This window comes from Eschrichtius robustus, chromosome 7 (genome assembly GCF_028021215.1).
Source record: "Eschrichtius robustus isolate mEscRob2 chromosome 7, mEscRob2.pri, whole genome shotgun sequence".
In the NCBI taxonomy this organism is placed as follows: domain Eukaryota; kingdom Metazoa; phylum Chordata; class Mammalia; order Artiodactyla; family Eschrichtiidae; genus Eschrichtius; species Eschrichtius robustus.
The window spans coordinates 107,850,555-107,857,293 of record NC_090830.1 but is presented as its reverse complement, the minus strand read 5'-3'; positions in this window follow the sequence as shown (position 1 = coordinate 107,857,293).

Below are 6,739 nucleotides of genomic sequence, written 5' to 3'. Positions count from 1 at the left end.
GTTCCTTCATCTTATATTGAAACCTGTGAGCAGACAACCCAACTATATGAGCAACACAGTATGAATACTGAGAGACTCTGAACAGGAGGTTTGTGTTGCAATCAAATAATTTAACTTGACGTATTTAATGATGTGAATAATCCCTAATGCTTTGCCATAATTAGGCAAAGTAATAGTATGTAAATGACTTCAATAAATATTTTTACAAGTCAAGCTAAGTTACCTACCCTCTCCCCCTCTTTTGTCTTACTTTGTTATTAAAAAAGAGAGATCCTACTCTGTCCTACATCACCTCAATAGCTTGGATTTTTAGATCCCTCTCCCATTTGCCCCTGGAAGTAAGTTGGTTTTCTGTGCTGTCTTTCAAAGCATAGTGTGTGGTTTTGCAGCTGGTTGGCTGAGGAAGCATTGGTAACAGATTTATTTCTAAGAAAGACAAGTAGCTAATTTGGATAACTCTAGAAGATTCATCCTAAAAATCAATCCTCAATTTTGTGGAATCTTCCTGTATAAATATTTGCTTTGGTTTGATAAATAGTGTTCTATTCATTTCCAAGTGAGTTATTAAGAATATAAAATGGCCTTCCTCATTCATTCCTGATGGCCAGATACTATGTTCACCAGAGTGGTAAGAGGATGAGTAGGAGGTTGAAAGATGTATTCTGAATTCTGAGGCAAAACTCAGAATTAGTTTTCTCATAGAAACTGTAGTAAATAGGTTCCTTGGTGAGCTCACCAGAGCCCATTTAACCCACAATATAGGAGAAAATGTCTTAGCTAGCCATGCAGTAAGAGTTAGCATGATGTAGAGAAAGAATATGGCTTGGAAGTCAGGAAACCTGGATTTTATTTTGGACTGCTGCTGACTTGCTGAACTCACTTAACTTGACTCCCCATCATCTGTGAAGTAAAATGTTTTGTGTTTAACAATAACCCAGGTCCCTTTACCTCTTTAAGTTTAGGACTAAGGCAAGGGGTAGGGAATACCTCATTCTGATGAAGGAGGGAGACAACCTTACTAGACTCACCACCTAATTAGCAAGGGATCTTATTATGTGGCAACTCCCATTCCATGCCCTGTATCAGTGTTATGACAGATGAGTTAAAAGAAATGTGTCAGAAACAGTGAGATGGGAACTGTACAAAGAAATTAATAACTTTAGTTGCTCTTTGGTCTAAGAACCAATGTTTTAAGTGATTGCTTCCTAAAGAAAGAATTCAGAACAATTATAAAATTCTTCAGTATCTAGAACACTTCATCTAGAACAGAAAAGGTAGAGGTAGAAGGTGGTAAATAGCAATAGAAAAGTAGGTTACTAGCAAGACAAACATAACAAAGTAGAAAGAAGAAATAAAATTTCAAAGAAAAGGTAGCTGAGGATGGAAATCAGAAGATATGTTGTCATCTATAGACCAAGACTTTTGATGATCATGTTTATCAAGAATAAGAATAAAAGGTTGAAATTCTGGTTTTCTGGATGATTTGCTGGTCATAAACTCTTTAACCAATTGAGTCTTATTAGAACTACCATGAAAAAGAAGTTGTATAGCCATTTGGGAGGGGTTTCCTTTCACTGGCATTTTCCCCTTCAACCTTTTTGGTGTCAGGGAATGAGATCATTAATCTAGATGAAGAAACTGATGAAATAAGATTTATGAATGTTTTACACTCTCCAGTTTGGCAGAACAACAATGATGTTGATGGTGCCCCTGAGTCCTAACAATTTTTGAGCCCTGAGGGTCATCAGCCTCCAAGAATCTTTGAAGCCATATTCCTTTTCCTCTAATCAGTTATTTTATCTCCTATTCCTTCTTCCCAAGCCTACTGTTATCAGACTTTTATCCCCTAAAGCCATTTATCATCATCATTTCCTAGTACCTACCAGAGTTCCTGGCACATAATAGATGCTCAATAAATATTCCTTGAATTAATGGCCCTACATGCTCTTCCCTCCATTAGACTTTCCCAAATACTCCACCAAAATAGGGTCTGCTTTTCTCTCCTCGCCCATTGCTCTTTTTTTTTGAGAACAGTGGGAAATTTATTTCATGTTTTAGTAAATTCATATTAGTCTTGAAGAGAAATGCCAAGCAGTGTAAATAATCAATGCAAAGTTCAGAACTTTCCAGACATAACATTTTTCTGCTTTATAACAAAGTGAGTCACCTATACATATACGTATATACCCATATCTCCTCCCTCTTGCGTCTGCCTCCCACCCTCCCTATCCCACTCCTCTAGGTGGTCACAAAGCACCTAGCTGATCTCCCTGTGCTATGTGGCTGCTTCCCACTAGCTATCTATTTTACATTTGGTAGTGTATATATATCCATGCCACTCTCTCACTTTGTCCCAGCTTACCCTTCCCCCTCCCCATATTCTCAAGTCCATTCTCTAGTAGGTCTGCGTCTTTATTCCCATCTTGCCCCTAGGTTCTTCATGACCATTGTTTTTTGTTTTGTTTTTTTAGATTCCATATATATGTGTTAGCATATGGTATTTGTTTTTCTTTTTCTGACTTACCTCACTCTGTATGACAGACTCTAACTCCATCCACCTCACTACAAATAACTCAATTTCGTTTCTTTTTATGGCTGAGTAATATTCCATTGTATATATGTACCACATCTTCTTTATCCATTCATCTGTTGATGGACACTTAAGTTGCTTCCATGTCCTGGCTATTGTAAATAGAGCTACAATGAACATTGTGGTACATGACTCTTTTTGAATTATGGTTTTCTCAGGGTATATGCCCAGTAGTGGGATTGCTGGGTCGTATGGTAGTTCTGTTTTTAGTTTTTTAAGGAAACTCCATACTGTTCTCCATAGTGGCTGTATCAATTTGCATTCCCACCAACAGTGCAAGAGGGTTCCCTTTTCTCCACACCCTCTCCAGCATTTATTGTTTGTAGATTTTTTGATGATGGCCATTCTGACCAGTGTGAGATGATATCTCATTGTAGTTTTGATTTGCATTTCTCTAATGATTAATGATGTTGAGCATCTTTTCATGTGTTTGTTGGCAATCTATATATCTTCTTTGGAGAAATGTCTATTTAGGTCTTCTGCCCATTTTTGGATTGGGTTGTTTGTTTTTTAGATACTGAGCTGCATGAGCTGCTTGTTAATTTTGGAGATTAATCCTTTGTCAGTTGCTTCATTTGCAAATATTTTCTCCCATTCTGAGGGTTGTCTTTTCGTCTTGTTTATGGTTTCCTTTGCTGTGCAAAAGCTTTTAAGTTTGATTAGGTCCCATTTGTTTTTGTTTTTATTTCCATTTCTCTAGGAGGTGGGTCAAAAAGGATCTTGCTGTGATTTATGTCATAGAGTGTTCTGCCTATGTTTTCCTCTAAGAGTTTGATAGTGTCTGGCCTTACATTTAGGTCTTTAATCCATTTTGAGTTTATTTTTGTGTATGGTGTTAGGGAGTGTTCTAATTTCATTCTTTTACATGTAGCTGTTCAGTTTTCCCAGCACCACTTATTGAAGAGGCTGTCTCTTCTCCATTGTATATTTTTGCCTCCTTTATGAAAAATAAGGTGACCATATGTGTGTGGGTTTATCTCTGGGCTTGCTATCCTGTTCCATTGATGTATATTTCTGTTTTTGTGCCAGTACCATACTGTCTTGATCACTGTAGCTTTGTAGTATAGTCTGAAGTCCGGGAGCCTGATTCCTCCAGCTCCATTTTTCTTTCTCAAGATTGCTTTGGCTATTCGGGTTTTTTTGTGTTTCCATACAAATTGTGAAATTTTTTGTTCTAGTTCTGTGAAAAATGCCATTGGTAGTTTGATAGGGATTGCATTGAATCTGTAGATTGCTTTGGGTAGTATAGTCATTTTCACAATGTTGATTCTTCCAATCCAAGAACATGGTATATCTCTCCATCTGTTTGTATCATCTTTAATTTGTTTCATCAATGTCTTATAGTTTTCTGCATACAGGTCTTTTGTCTCCTTAGGTAGGTTTATTCCTAAATATTTTATTCTTTTTGTTGCAATGGTAAATGGGAGTGTTTCCTTAATTTCTCTTTCACATTTTTCATCATTAGTGTATAGGGATGCAAGAGATTTCTGTGCATTAATTTTGTATCCTGCTACTTTACCAAATTCATTGATTAGCTCTAGTAGTTTTCTGGTAGCATCTTTAGGATTCTCTATGTATAGTATCATGTCATCTGCAAACAGTGACAGCTTTACTTCTTTTCCGATTTGGATTCCTTTTATTTCTTTTTCTTCTCTGATTGCTGTGGCTAAAACTTCCAAAACTATGTTGAATAATAGTGGTGAGAGTGTCGCCCATTGCTCTTATTGCCTATCGAACATTTGCAGAGTTGGTCACATTTTGTGCAGTTCTTTTTTTGTACACTATAATCCCTGTTCTCTTCTATGTGTGTAATGTTTCCTGGTTTTAGGTCTACACTCCCCAAATGAATACTTCATACTTTTTCTTGTGTCCTCCCCACCCCCAAGTAATTGCTAACCTAGAGCTCCTGACGACACCTAGCAAATGCTTCCTGCCTCAAATCTGTGGAGGCTGGTGATGGATGTTTAAGCAAGAGACTACTCATCCATCTTAATTCAGCACTTACACTACTTGTTCTTCAATTGCCCATCATCACTTGATTCAAAACTGTGATTATTCATTCACAGAGCATTTACTGAGCTTCCACTATGAGCAAGTCACTGTGCTAGGTGCTCTGGGGGATATACAAAGATGTATAAGACGCCTCCTTTGATTTCTATTGCAATTACTGGCATATGATTCATTCAGCAATTAATCATGTACTGCCTTGTGATGCCTCTTAGACTATCTAGAAAGTGTTCTTTAAATCATTCTATGCTATTTGACTTTTTACTTATGAATGTCTTCAGTAAATGGTTATTGAATGTCTATGATGTGACAAGCACTGTCCCAGCAGCTGGGACAGATATAAACAAATAGTAGTACAGTACTTTGTTGGCTGCCATCAACAAAGGTCAGAATGTAGTACAGAAGAGGAAATGGGACTATGGTAGTTATGACATAAATGCAACTGGAATCCTGAAGAAGGGATGCTCTCCTTCCTGAGGGCATCATGCAAGGTTTCACTAAAGAGGTCATCCATTTAGGCCTGGAAAACGAGTAACAAAGTTTGTCCATTCATTTCCATCCTAGGGAAAGGGAAATCAAAGAATCTGAAAAAGAGTGGATATATGTATATGTATAACTGATTCACTTTGCTGTAAGCAGAAACTAACACAACATTGTAAATCAACTATACTCCAATAAGAAAAAAAAAAAAAAAAAGAGCAAAGGCACAGAGGTATAAAAGAACCTGGTGTATTTGGGAAATATAGGGCTATAGCCTGAGGTAGAAGAGATCAGTGGGAGGTGAAGCTGAGGAGATAAATTGGGGTCCGATTCTGCAGCTGCATGTTAACAGGAGTATACTTTAGGAAGGATTTTTTTTTCCTGATTACACATGTAGCACATACTCACGTGCAAATATTTGTAGGCATGTGCAATGTTAATGGTTTGAGTCATGATCTTTCAGATTGTCTTCTATGGGTAGCCTAATATTCAAAATGGAATCATACTGTCTATTTTCAAGTGTTTTCACTTAAAATTATCTCTTGGCTATCATTCCATGCCAGTCATACAAGTCTATTTCTTTTTCTTTTTTTAATTAATTTATTTAATTTATTTTATATTTTGGCTGCGTTGGGTCTTCATTGCTGCGTGCAGGCTTTCTCTAGATGCGGTGAGCAGGGGCTACTCTTCATTGCGGTGCGCGGGTTTCTCATTGCGGTGGCTTCTCTTGTTGCGAAGCACAGGCTCTAGGCGTGCGGGCTTCAGTAGTTGTGGCACAAGGGCTCAGTAGTTGTGGCTCACAGGCACTAGAACACAGGCTCAGTAGTTGTGGCGCATGGGCTTAGTTTCTCCGCGGCATGTGGGATCTTCCCGAACCAGGGCTCGAACCCGTGTCCCCTGCATTGACAGGCGGATTCTTAACCACTGCACCACCAGGGAAGCCCCTATATTTCATTTCTTAAAATGACTGTATGGATGGTAGTCCATGAGTAGTAAGAAAGACTGATTCTGGAACCAGATGCTTGGATCCAGTCCTTCAGCAACCACTTAAACCCCCCACCCCCCAGGCTTCAGCGATCATTGCTGTAAAATGAACATACAGTGCCTGTTGCATAAGGATTGAGTCAATACATGTGAAGTACTCAGTGCCTGGCAGATGAAAATCTTAGCTGTGATTCCTTGATTTATGTAAACAATATTCAAGGAGTGTTTTAAGCAAGAGAGTGATATAATCAGGTTTCTTTTTAGAAGACTCACTGGCACCCGTTGGGGAGGATAAACAGGGTGGGAAGATTGGTGATAGGGATCCTGGTCGGAGGCTGCTGTAATACATAGTGAGTGAGGTGTAGAAGATTGGCTGTTACTGGCAGAGGAGAGGAAAAATAAATTCTTGATACCTTTCTAAGATAACAAATACTAGAAACTGTTGCCTGCTGATGGCTGAGAGATGGAGACAATCCGACTCCAGCTTCCAGAGTTTTGGCTTAGAGGACTGTGTAGATGGTGGTGCCATATTCATGTATATATTTGACAAATATCTTTTGAGTTTCCACTATGGGCCTGACACAGTTCTAGTATATGTCAGTGAACAGTATCTCTGCTTAGGAGAAAAGCTTAGATTCTAAGAGGTGTTTATATCTGTGCACGGGAGACCCAACAAAC